We start from the raw sequence: 14,663 nt of genomic DNA on the forward strand, positions 1-14,663 counted from the left end.
CGACGTTCCGATTTTTGAGGTTGCTTCAACTTCTGTTAAACTCATGAATCATAACCTGTCTGATTCTGTTTTGAAGCTCGTTTATTCTATAATGATTTAGTTACTAGCACAGGATTTATGGCTTCTAATCGATTCTTTAGAATAAGCATGCATTATATTGGGCATGCAAATGAAACAAAATGGTCCGGGCTTCAAGCTTTATGGTTTGATTTGGCATTTGAAGCACACGTATTCAAATGCATGTCTGCTGTAAACGCCACTGCCACATTCAATAATCCAGATTCCAAGGTGATCTGATGTGCCTTATGCACATCAATTGACGTACCTATTTTTGAGGTTGCTTTGATTTCCATTGAACACTTGAATGATAACTTGGTCTAATTCTGTTTGGAAGCTCATTAGTTGTACAGTGGTTCAGTTACTAGAACGAGATTTATGGCTTTTTACCTCGTTAACTAATTTATTCTTCAGAGTAAGCATGCATCATATTGTGCATGCAAATAAAACAAAATGTCCTGGGTAACCAAGGTATCGTTTGGTTTGGCAATTGACGTGCGTGTACTAAAATGCATCATTCCCATGGCCACATTCAACAATCCCGTTTCCCAGGCAATATCATGTGCATTATACAACACTATGGATATACCAATATTTGAGGTTGCTTTAAATTCCATCTAACACTTGAATTGTATCCTTTCTGATTTTGTTTAGAAGCTCACGAGTCTTATAGTGATTCAGTTACTAGTACACGAGTTCTATTCTGTTATTCGAATTTGGATTTAAAATATTATCACGTAATTTGTACTTTGTAGCTATGAATGCTCCATTTTATATTGGTTTAAGGTTGCTTAAGTAATTGGCTATCCAGAAAATAACATTTACTTGCAAGATTCAACACTCTCTGTTGCTTGCTTGAGACTATTCCGATATGAGGGCAACCACTTCAAAATCACCCGAGAGTTGCAATCGGACTCTTCCCCTTTTGAAACACGCCATTCTGTTGGGACAGACCACGTTGAAAATGGAACTCTGTGGATGTCTTGATGCTTCATACGCCATCGACCTAAACAGTGAGACAAAGCCAAGTTGGCTTTCATACAACATTTTGTATACTAGTATACTAAATCTGAATTTATTCTCGAAACCATATTTTATCTACAGTACAGTTGTTCCTCAGTCAGTTATGCCATGGAAGTTTTTTCTATGCTGTTATTAGGAGTGTTTAAACATTATGATTGTATGTGTGCATTGGTTTCTACGTACCTGCAGTTGGTCACCATGAAACTTAGGCTGGATGACAGTGCTGAAGTCTTATTTGTTTTCTTTCTTCTAGATAACGTACTTTTCATGCATTGATTGATGGGAATTTTCTGATTTCCACTAGGGCAAGGGGGCTTCTTTATCATCATTAACAAAAATAATAATAATGATCACCTAATTTTAGGGTCATGGCCAAGGTAGATACTAAATTGGTGTATGGGATTCCCTTGTTTGTGGCAGATGGTGACCTTGAATGTTAAAATCTATGGAGGTGTACATACTTGACCTTCTGTTAAAATCTATGGAGGTGTACATACTTGACCTTCTGAATATGAACTTGTGACCTCTCAAAAGAAAACACATGTTTTTAATCATTAAAACAACTATGATCTCTCTAGTTGTAAGATGAGATTTATATAAACACCATATGGCACTAGATAAAAGTCATTTAAATACATTTCAACCTTTTTCTTTATCTATCGTTATATATTTTTTTATATATATCTAAATCTAGGGTTATTGTTCAATTCATGCTTTAAAGCCCATTACGTTTACAAGTATTTGTGGTCTAGATATTACTCTAAAGAGTTGCTTAATACAAGGGAAATTGATGATTAAGAACCCACTTTATTCTTGGCTCATTTTTAAAGTTCATGTAAAAGGGTCAAGTAGCGATAATGTGTTTAATTAATAATAATAATAATAATAATAATTTTTAGCTTTTATAATAAAGTCATACCTAAATAATGTTATGACAAATAATTGCATGTCAAATAATAAAGCTATACCCAAATAACACGATGACATATTTTACAATTGGAAGTCAGCAAGTTCGGGGATTGTAAATATTATTCTAATTCAGAGATCAAAGGAAGCAACCACAAGTAGGTTTCTGATCCAAGGAAGTTTTTTAGGAGAACACTTCCTCCACTCTATCACTTTGCACTCGTCAATTGGAAATGCTACTCAACATGGTAATTCGAGACAAGCATGTTGATAATTACAAGCTCTTTGCAGGTCAGGAGGAGATTAAGAGAATCTTGAGGGACATCAGGTATACTTTGGATGATCTAGTGGTTAGATTGATTTGAGTGGAATATTTTGTGGTCTCAGACTCAAATTGGCTCCAATGACTATAAGGAGGAGGTTGTAGTGATCAATGCTCTAGTTCAGAACACTGCTCACTAAACTCTTCTCCTTACTCGCTAGTCATCATTTTGGACTAATAAGTCCACCATGCAATCCGTGTTAGTCGTTGCTGTAGGAAGTAGATTTTTATAAGCAATCTTTTAATTGTTTGACTGTTTTTAGTAAAATGGTAATTAGTTTGGGAGGGGAGCTTTTTTCTATTTCCATTTTTAATTAGGGTTGTAATTTATGAAATAGAACTAGCAATTTACTGAAAGCATGTGGTTTCTTTTGAAAAATAGATATTTCAACAGTGGCACTGCGTTGAAATCTTGTTTAACGTTCACATAATTTTTTAATAGAATGGCATTTATATGATGGATTAGCTATAATTGATGTGTGTGGTTGCATATATTATTTATTTCAATTAAATTTTTGTAGAACGAGTGATTATTATTTTGTTTCACATATATTATTAATTGTTTATTTATTGGCGATGAGACTCTTCTGCTGGTGATGAGACCTTTCGCAGAGACTCTTCATGTCTTTTTTCCCTGCATGCGTAGCCTTGTGCTGTTACATCAATAGCAACCCTGTGCGCATGGAAAAAAATGGCCTGTCTTGAGTTTGACAGAAACTTGGCCCGCCGTTTTCCAGGCTCGTCGAGATCATTCAAATTATATAATTCGGACAATTACGTTGCAAATCGTCTTTAAAAAGTTTTATATTCAAGCATTATTATTTGCTAAGCGAAACAATTTTGTTCTGTTTTCATACGATTTTAAGGCGATTTCAATTCTTGTTCTTGGCAACTGTTTCCATTCCTAGAGTTGGGCAGCCCGAGGGTATTACAGAGGTATTTATGGTCTAAACTTGTCAATTTACAAATCAGAATTTATTTGTCTTCTGTAAATGTAACTTGGTTAACTATACACTGTCTGAATTGATCTGGGTTTCTTAAGACATTGGGTTAATCACCACTCTATTTTGTTAATCATCAACTAATATGCTCAAGATTCTTTAATGAAGAGATTCGTTTTGGTTTGTACTTTTATCTTCAAATTTAAATTCATTAACCTTTGACTCACAGCGTGTCACCGTAGATTAGAATTGTAATCGCAGTGTATGCCGAATGTACATTAATATTTTAAATGGAGTTTCCTTGACAATATGAAACCCCATCCAATAAAAGAAGAGTTTCCTTCACCAAATAAAGAGGAGGCTCCTAATATGTAGCCAAACACAACAATCAATTGAAATTCAAGATGTTTAACATTTATGAATATCAAGCTGTCATCCTAAGATATAGCTGAGGAAGTTTTCACAAATAAAGATGACAACATAAGATGTGGCCAACAACATCAATCACTTCAAAAAATTGTTAGAGATGCTAGCACCTGTTGAGGCACCAATTCAAAATGTACATGCAGTCATTGCCTTGCTTGCATTACTAGCCTAATCTTATGACAGTCTGGTCACTTCATTTGACATAGAATCCAGATCGCCATAATAATGCAAGAGAAGACATGAAAGAAATATTCAAGGTTGATAACAAAAAACACAGTTTTCTTTCAGCAAGTAGGAACAAGAAGTTCGAGAAAAAGGTTGTTGATCTGACACAAAAATGAGATTCACTTGCAATGATATTTTTTGTTGCTAAAATAGCAAGGTATAATTCATTTATTGCAGAAAGCAATGGCACCACACCAAAGGAGCATTGGAAAATGTTTTCAGTTGAAAAGGAGGATAAAGCAAATGTGGCAACATACTTCAGGTAGTCTGAGCCTACTTCTTACATCAATGCTCCACCGGTTGGCACCCTTGCATTTTTCCGTGGTCATCCTTCCTAGCAAGCATGTGAAAATTAATGTGCACCAAATTCCTCTCACAAAATTGAATATATTTGTACTCAAAATCTCACCCCAATGAAAAGCCCAAATAAACCATGCACCTGGCAAAGTGCACAGGCATGCACAATGGATGCAGGAAGCTTGCAATGGCGGTGGGTTAGGATTATCTGATTTTCATGGCCTCCATGGCTAAGTGGGTAGTACACAATCAAGCACACTCGATGCAGGAGCTTGAGTTTGCAATTGTAATGGCGGTGGTTTATTGTATTTTTTTTCAACTAAAAAAATTGTGTTTGGAGCAGTTTTCAGATATATATAATTTTGCTTGAGATTGGACCGCGTTTGGAGCAATTTTCAGATATATATAATTTTGTTTGAGATTAGACCTCCCTACTTAACTATTAACCGTTAAACCACGTCCTAAAAACTATTGAAGATGTCTGAATGGCTAAGTGGTTTGTTATAAATCTGGTAACTGATTATGATGCAATGGGAAAACACCTTCAGTGTCGCTTGAACCTGCGCCCAAATGGAGACCTTGAATGTATATGTTTCGCAAGACGCTGGGAGCTGCCAATGCAGAGAATTTATAGAAGCACGGGGTGGGATTCGTATGCATGGGCCTTCCGGGCACCTGCCAAAATGGTGGACGTCATTGTTCACAGAGTATAATTTACCTTACGCCTAAGGCACAGCCTACCGGGATTCAACACCGCGAGCGGACCTGCGAGGTGAGCAAGCACCGTGAGTAGGAGAAACGAATGCTCGAGAGGACCTGTTCCGGTTGTGCGAATGGAGCAAATGAATGTTTGGTGCGAGGGATTGTTTGAAAATGCGTGGGTGTTGGTTGCCAAAATGGTGGATGTCATTGTTCACAGAGTATAATTTACCTTACGCCTGGGGCACACCCTGTCGGGATTCAACACCGCGAGTGGACCTGCGAGGTGAGCAAGCACCGTGAGCGGGAGAAACGAATGCTCGAGAGGACCTGTTCCGGTTGTGCGAATGTAGCAAATGAGCAAGCACCGTGAGCGGGAGAAACGAATGCTCGAGAGGACCTGTTGCGGTTGTGCAAATGGAGCAAATGAATGTTTGCCGCGAGGGCTCGTTTGAAATTGCGCGGGTGTTGGTTGCCAGCGCAGCGGGTGCCAGCTCGGAGGTGGTGGGTCAAAAAAGCGTTAATTAGTGTCATATGTTATTGATGGCTTTACATAGTGTTATATGTTATCCATTGCCTTACGGCGTTTTCTTTGCAACGTCTGGTGCAAATGCTAGTTACAAGCTCTTTGCAGGTCAGGAGGAGATTAAGAGAATCTTGAGGGACATCAGGTATACTTTGGATGATCTAGTGGTTAGATTGATTTGAGTGGAATATTTTGTGGTCTCAGACTCAAATTGGCTCCAATGACTATAAGGAGGAGGTTGTAGTGATCAATGCTCTAGTTCAGAACACTGCTCACTAAACTCTTCTCCTTACTCGCTAGTCATCATTTTGGACTAATAAGTCCACCATGCAATCCGTGTTAGTCGTTACTGTAGGAAGGAACTAGATTTTTGTAAGCAATCTTTTGATGTTTTGTCAATAGTATTTTAATTCTGGCATTTTGCATGGCTCAGTTAGAGCCTTAAGGAAATTACAGGATCCTAGTAGGCTGTGTTGTAGTTCCCAACCTTTGTGCATTCGAGTAGGGTAGTCCCATCTGGAAAGTTTTGCAAATTGTTAGTTTCTGATGTGTTTATGTTTATCTCGAATTGTAGTTATGATCCTCTAGGACACTCTTTTGATAGTATGAAAGGTTTCCAATGCAATATCTTTTTCTATTAATAGAAATCAATCAAAGAAATTAAAAAAAAGACAAATATTTGCATGTCAATTTTCACTTTGCGCAAGTAGCATAAATTGGTTTTTTTGCTTTTAGGTATTTAAAATCACTAATACTTTTACTAATGTGCAAGTTTATTGACACAATCAAGTTTTACAAAGTAAACCTTAAAACCTAAAATTTATTGTGATTGTTTCAATAAAAAGATAAATACAAAGAAGTGATTGCCAATATAAATAGTTTTGCGGTGATAGTGTTATTAATTTTTTCATGAGGATTGAAGGTTTCCAAGGAAGCATTGAATGCTTGAAGAGTTTATTTACAACACCAAATATGATAGCAGTTTTTTACTTAGAAAAGTTATTTTCAATGTTTTATAATATGAAGAGGGAAGCCTTTTTTTTCCCGAAAGTTATTGACAATGTTTCGTAATATGAAGATAAATACGAAGAAGTGATTGCTAATAAAAATATGACTTAGTGATGATTTTATTCATTTTTTTTGGATTGAAGGCTTTCTGGGAAGCATTGAATGCTTGAAGAGTTTATTTGAAGCACCAAATGACAATGTTACATAATATGAAGATAAATACAAAGAAGTGATTGTTAATATAAATGTGACTCTTGTGATGAATTTATTCATTTTTTATGGGGTTGAAAGCTTTAGAGGAAGAAGGAAGCATTGAATACTTGAAGAGTTAATTTGAAGCATAAAATGAGATAAAAGTCTTTACTTATGAAACAAAGAACTTTAAGAAACTAAGTAAAATGAGAGATCAACAAATTGTTGAAGTTAAAATGTATTTAATAGAGAATTTGTATTTGTCGCTTTCAAGTCGGAGTATTTTCTTGTGTTTAGAATTAGTTTTAGTTTTGTTAGAGTGGCCTTAGTCTAATGCATGAGCTAAATGGTATGCTCCTTATATGTTCCTTGTTGTAAAGAACAAGAAGACTACAAAATATCAATCAATCAAGCAACATTAAAGCCAATATGAACCAATACATATTATACCCAAAATTCAAAAGTACACAAAAAATGCAAAAATATGTTGTCAAAGATGTTGAAAGAAGGTTGTCATAGTGCAAACAAACAATAACTTCATAAATCATTACTCTAAAGGACATCATTATCCAACAAGAGGGATCTATTATGGCACATTGATGTAGGGTTATTTGAGCATATCAAACATAAGAAATATGGATATGTGAAATAAAAGGTAATAAAAAAGGCATTGTACAATAGTCAACATGATCAATTAAAGATGATGTAGAGGCTACATTTATGATGTTGTCATTATCAAGGAAGAGTGATCAATGGTATTATATTGATTCATGTGCCACTAAATATATGAGAAGGAAAATGTAAGTTTTTTAAATGAACTCTGCGTCTCCCTTGATGTGATGACATTTCTAGAGCAAAAAATATATTCTTTATTTTACGTATAGATAATTGATAATAATACTATTGTTATTTTAGGTAATAGTCAATATGCAAGATGTTGTATTGTGCATGTATTTATGTCTAATCGGGTTATGAAGAAGATGCACAATTATATGTTACTTAAAAAACAACTTTTGTTGGTTAATTCACAAAGAAAACCTTGGTTGATGAGAATAGATTTCCCATTAGAGATAAAAGAAACAAGGTGAAAATCTAACAAAGTCATAGATGAATGGTTTGTGCACTTTTTTGTTATGATAGCAAAATTGCTTACACATGTCACTAGAGGACACATCACACAAGTGTTGGTATGAAAAACTAACACTTGAGTTATCAGCTTGTACAATTTCTTAACAAGATGAAGCTAGTAATAGATTCCATATGACATGTAAGAGAAAAACATGAAGTTGTGTATTGTAATTTGTGTGGTCCTATGAAGATGACATCTCTTGGAGGTGCCAAATACTTGAAGAGATGAATTTTTAAGGAGAATATGTGTATTTTTTTGAGAGAATTTTATAGCATTAGAGGAATTCAAACAATTAATGGTCAAAGATGAAACCTAATAAAGATAGACTATAAGGACATTGACTATTGGCAAAGGTGTAACTCACCTTGTGACTAATGACAAGCTACTAGAGTGTGTAATGGTGAAGAAACACGTTTCCTTTTTGGATATCACATAAGCAAATTTGGAGTGGGTAGCAAATGTTTTGTAGACTAAGTAATGAAATCCATGCATGGAGGGAGTCCCTTGTCCCACAAAGAATAACGTCTCATACATTAATTTGACATTTGGGTGGACTATGGCCTCAGATTAGATTTTTAATTATTTATTTCTAATTATTGAGAAATCCTCGAAAACACATATACAAGGTATAAATATTGCCATAGTGTTTGATAAATAAGTGAATAATGACACAACCCTATAATTAGACACAATTGTAACAATCAAATATGTTATTAATAAACTATGCTTATAAGGTTTATAGTTAGACATCTTGGAAATTTTATCTAGTACAACTTCAGTTATTTTATGAATAACGTTACACACACATATGCATTAAGCAGTGATGTTGGCAGTGATAGAAGAGGAACATAATGGAAAAGATGATAATGATGATATGCAAAGTGAACTTGATGAACTATTTTCATAAACTTATGGAAAAAAATGTCTAAGTTGTCTTACCAATTGACATGATGCATAACAAAAACCTCTTTGAATTGGATAGCTACACATCAAAAGTTTCATTTGTGAAATTCCCAACATGCAAGATGCGAGAGCCATTTAATGCTTTCAATGTTTAGGTTGTGGAAAAACAATAAAAGTTATCTTCATTTAAGCCAAAGAAATGTTTATGGAATTACTTGTTTGTTGGAATTCACGAACAATGATTATATGTCTTTGATTCCATCTTAACTCTTTATTGCGATGACTATTTTTGTTAATGGGTGACAGTGATAAGTGCTCAAATTGCTTTTATGACTCGTTAAGATTTTAAATTTTGATTAATTCTAATTATGGTGAATAAATTGCTTATTTTTACATAACACTCTTTTTTTAGAAGTCTCAATGGTTTGTTAATGAGGGTGCAAATTTGTCACAATTTTTACTGCTCTTTCGTGAAATCTTGTTATCATACATAATTTCATTTACCATTACGAGGAGTCTACTCCTAAATTTTCGAAGACTATCAAGAGACATAGAAAGCCAAGTATCACTAGGATGTTCATTAAAATTTTAATTAGAGTTGACCTTCTAATCAAATATCTTAACTTCGTGACTCAAGATACGACATATAACTCATAGTCGAGCGTTTTTTTGTTTTTGTGTTTTTTTTAGTTCATTGAAAATACTCTAACAACTTAAGTGAATATAACACACTTATACCAACATTGTAAAAAATTCTTAATACTTTAAACATAACTATCAATCATAAATTGTTGATTGTTGATCTCATAAAGAGTTCTTAATAACTGCTATGAATATCCAAGATCATAGGATTGAAAAAATGCCACTTGGGGATACAATAAAATGACAATAATCTGAATTGGCTAGTTGGCACATAACCATATAATCCAATAAGGACTTGCAAAGAAAAAACCCACAATCATAAATCAAGTTGTTAATGGGATGAGGCCCACATCATGAGGGCGGTCATATTTGTACTTGGGAGTGACCCCCAATAGTCATTGGCTAGCTCAACATTTAGAGTAATGCCCCCCAATTATTATTTCCATGTGTGGGCAACTTTTAAGTTCCAAAATCACAAGAGGATCTCATAAGATCTTGTAGTTCTAGTGATGTGGTGGAGGGTTGCAAGACTAGTTGCTTTAGTGCTCTTGCCTTGCATAAACAATTCAACTATCTTTATGATGTGGCCCCTCATTGCATCTTTGAGGTTGGTTGGAATAAACATAATGGGTTGGATTTGATGAGGCCTCCTTATTTAGTGCATAGGAATTTCTCTAAGACCCTTGTAGTTGGTGTAGGTGCACCATATCTAAGTCAACCTTTTGGACCCATATATGATTACTTAGGTTGACACATATTAGAGAATTGCCATGCTAGGGGAAGTATTTCATAGGCAATGCCTTATTAAACATGGAATCCTTCCATTTCATGTAAATGAAAAATCACTTAAAATTCTCGTGAGTTTCTATGTTGCTTGGAATTCTAAAGCTTGCTATAGAATGTTACTAACAAGAGAAACATTTTCGAAAATCACTGTGGGGAGGAACACGACAAACCTAGTTGCAAGTAGATTGTTGTTAACCACTAAACCAAAACACATCCTCACAGTTCTTAACATAATAATATGAAGGACATTTTTGCTAGAGAGACACCAAGGTGCACTAAGTGGTAGTCAAAGACTAGTTGCCCAAGGGTAAGGGACCAAGCAGAAAATGCCTTCTTGGGTTAACTAGGGGTTCCAAAAACATTCTCAAGCTAAAAAAGCCAAGTGGTTCCTTGAACTTAAGTATTCATAGAATAGTTTTTGAGTCACTAACTCAACTTATGTCAAAGCTATATGTATCCATAAAAAAGTTTGTACATCTTAAAATACTTGGATTTTTTCTAGTTTCCATCCTTCTAAGTTGTATGATAATGTAGGCTAAATTTCTCTCAATCACAATCTTAGTTTGGATGACCAGTTAGTGTTTATCCTTCAATTATGGCTAAGGAATCTAGTTTTTTCTTTGGGAATTAAAAAGGCCATTGAATATTGACCAACACCTTTCCTTCACATAACTAAACATGGGACCACCTTAAGTAATGGTATTTTAAGTATACATTGAATCTAAACCCCAACCTTTCTAGTTGAGATGAGGCTTTATAACCTACTGGGCCTTCTAGTTTGCTTTGAGAAACAAAGGTTTGTTTCATCTTAACAATGGGAGGGATGTCAATTAGTCTTTGTAAATATTGGTCTTCCCATTATTATTTCTCAGGTAAGCCTTCTTAGTAGGTGCAGTGAATCTAAAGAAGCACTTTGTAAGTTTCATTCCTTTTTATTGATTGGATACTCCATTTAGTACATAAGACACTTTGTTGACAGTGCTGGGCCCGCCAACATTCAGGGGATCTCCCCGGTATGAAGCCCCAACTAGACCTCACACCATTTGGTGTGGGAATCTCTTATGGTACAATGGCCCGATTGCCATTATCTTAGAGATTTTCCTTAGCTCTTGCTATTCAGCACCTAAGAGTGTTATGCTTGTAACTTCAAGAAAGCACGGTGAGTATGTTTGGGGAGTGCGTAATGTAACTTTGTGTCCGGGTTCTCCTACTGTAAGGGAGAGGGTAAAAGTGAGCCTCTAAATGAGAGGTAGTAGTACCACCCAGGGAGAGACACATGCAAAAACAACAAGGGTCTATCCAGCATCCAACGGAATAGTCCACAACGGATGTGGCAGTCGTTAAAACCAAAGTACAAGGGAAAACACATACACCATCCAGCAGAGTAGTCCACATAGGGGTGACGATCGTTATAACCAATAAAACACAAGGATGGTCTGTCTAATGTCCAACGGAGTAGTCCACATGGACGAGACAACAATGATAAACAATACAACACATCTTCAACAATGTAAGTACTAAAATAACTGAACTAGTTCAACTATCTTAGTACAGGTTAAACAAACATGCATTACAAATGTCTAAAGAATAGTCTTACAAATAGATACAAAACATGCGTGAAATCTTGGTGGCTTGAGACAGGCTTTTGAATTAAGCAAAATTTCCAAGACACATCTGTACACCATACATCACTAGCCCTAGTAGTGGGGCATTAGAGCCACTCCTCGCTCCTCAAAAAACATACTATAGACTCTCAAGGCTATGTGGGAGGAGCCAAGATGGAAAGTCCTTTTTTCATACAATGAGGGGGTATATATAGCCAAGGGGGGATAATTGACCCTTATGACTCTTCGACTTCCCTCATGATTGTTTGATTTCCTGTGACTTTTCGACTTACATGACTCTTTAACTTCATATGTGCGTCTCTTGGACTTTCACATTACATTATATTTGATTACAACAAGTATGGCCCATAGTAGTGATGTGGCTGAGACAACTCATGACACAACTCAACATGACACTGCTGACATGTACTGGCTGACTGTGGTGTCCGTGTCGAGCTGCTATGCTGCTGAGTGATGGGTGTGCTCTTGGTGTATCATGTCTTCACCTCCACATGGAAAAGTGTGCAAGGTCTTCGATGGTCTTGGTCTTTGCTTGATGGTGCACATGTATGTGTCCCTTTCGCTTGCTGCTCGATGTGCTTCATACGTTCGTTCAACTGCGAGCAAGTCTTCTAGCATGCGCTCCTTCTTCATCCCGTTCGTCGTCGCACCATGTTTCATCAATGTACCTATTCCTGCAATCACTCATGATGAGACGACATCAAATCCAAAAATCTCCTAGTCTAGCATGATGCATTGTTTTCCGTTTTAGGTGCAGGTGACCGGGAGAGAGGACAAGGCACTGAAACTGTGCAGAGCACAACTCAGGCTGGGATGAGAGGCTCCAGAAACTATCGGGAAAAACTATGCAGATGTCATTGGGAGGCAGACTTGTGCAATTCGGGACAACAATGACAACTGCAAGGTAGAACCTAGTTGGGCAGAATTGCGCAGTTTTTGGGAGGAAGACAAGGAAGGGTGTTGGGAGGAACCGGTGGGAAATTTTGCGCATTTTTCAAGGTGAGGACTGGATGGGTCATCTTGGGGTCCAGTTGGGAATCTACGTAGTTTCTTTTAGGAAGACAGAGCGGGTAGCAGGAGGCATTGATAGACATTTCTGCGCAGTTTTCCAGAGCAAGACTGGATCGGGTTGCGGGGAGCTGTTGGTCACAACTGTGCATTTTTGAGAGACAATGTCAGACAGGGGGTTGTTGCGCAGTTTCCAGATGAGTGCAGAGTGGGGCAGCAGGGAAAGTGCCAGATAAAACTACACAATTTTCATAGGGAGAGCAGGGCAAGCCAACAAGGAGGCTGCCAGTCAAATCTGCGTAATTCTCAGAGGGAGAGAGGGAAAGCTAGTGGGCGGCCTGCCAGTGAAATCTGCATAATTCCTTGGAACAATGAAGTGACAGGCAACAGAGGCTTGACTCACATGACTGTGTAGTTTCTACAGATAGTGCAGGGTAGGCTGCTGGCAACTTCTACGCAGTTTTGGGGAGCAGTGTAGCCCCAGGTCACAATGAAGTTCAGGTTTTTTGGTAGACTAGAGGGAGGCTTGATGAGTGATCTCGCGGGAAGCACATATTGGATTGGACTTGGTGACAACTTCTGCGCAGTTCTAGGAGACAGTCAACTTGCTCACTTCCAGGATTGCGTAGTGCAGGCTGCCCCAAAGGATAACCTCAAGCTTTGCAAAGTTCTGGGCAGTAGAGCAGGGTCATTGAGAGCTGAGACTGCGTGGTGTAGCTCAGTTGGGGTCCGATTGAAGGAGGGTTGTTTGGTCGATATATTTTTGGGAAAAATGGTTAAGTGTGAGAGCAAGTGGACTTGTGCATACATGCCATTGTGATCACACACTTAGCATGACTCGATGACAGGGCACCTCAAACCAACAAGACAAACATGTGCTCAGTGAGACTGCCTTAAAGGTTAAGAGCGACAAGTGCGACACTTGAGATAGATCTTCGAATGACCGTGACAAAACTTGAGTGACAATGTGTGCAACTTTGTGTGTGAATACGACCGATGTTCACAAAGCGAAAACAATTCATGCACACAAAGACAAGACTTCAAAATTGCGAGAACAAGATCACAAGCATGATATAGCAATCAACATGGGCCACTTGCATGTAACTCTAATTTCTTTTGTCTTCCCCTACAAATTGATTTCAAAAGCTTACCTCGAGCATCCACTATTTTTGCTACTTCATTTTAATTTTGAAGTTTTGTATCTTCTAAGAAGACTTAGGTTCAAATTTTAAATTTGATCTAAAAATTCAATTCTTTGCATCTAGCTTTCATTTTGAATTGCTAGAAGGAATCCATTAACTCATTTGATTAATTTTCAAAACTAAACCTCGCATGCCTTGTTTTATGTGTTGCACTAGCACATAGAAATTTATATATGGATACTAAAGGATACGGGAGGAAGAAAAATGAGTGCAAGAGAAATCAATAGTAGGTTGACCAAAGGACCCAATTGAAATCTGGGTCGTATTTAAGTGCGACTTTTTGGAAAGATTTCCGATTTATCTTCTAATGTAATTTGTCTAGAATCTGGCAAGGATTATTTGAAATCACAAGTTTGATGGGTAAACTCTTCACAATCAAAGTGTCCCTGGGGTTTTTGAGGATGTTGAATCCCTATATGTAGTCAAAAAACCAATTTTAATAACACAAATCAATATTTGGCCACAAGTGTTTTCACCAAATTTCAACTAGAAATACGCCGAAAACTCCAAAAAGTTGCACTTAAAGACTACATTGAAATCATAGAGGATCTTGAAGAAGCAACACAAACATGATAACAAACCTTCATAATAGTAGATTCATCATTTGAAAAGGAGAAAAAAATCTATCATGGGCAAGTATTTGATCAAGGAAGCCCACACTATTGGAGATATTAGATTTCCCATTTAAGTTGACTCTTCTTACACTTATGGAATTGATGGGGCCCACATATACAATGAATTTTCCA

Source organism: Pinus tabuliformis, chromosome 6 (genome assembly GCF_031772625.1).
Source record: "Pinus tabuliformis cultivar Carrire ecotype Pingquan chromosome 6, CPIR1, whole genome shotgun sequence".
NCBI classification, from domain to species: Eukaryota; Viridiplantae; Streptophyta; class Pinopsida; order Pinales; family Pinaceae; genus Pinus; species Pinus tabuliformis.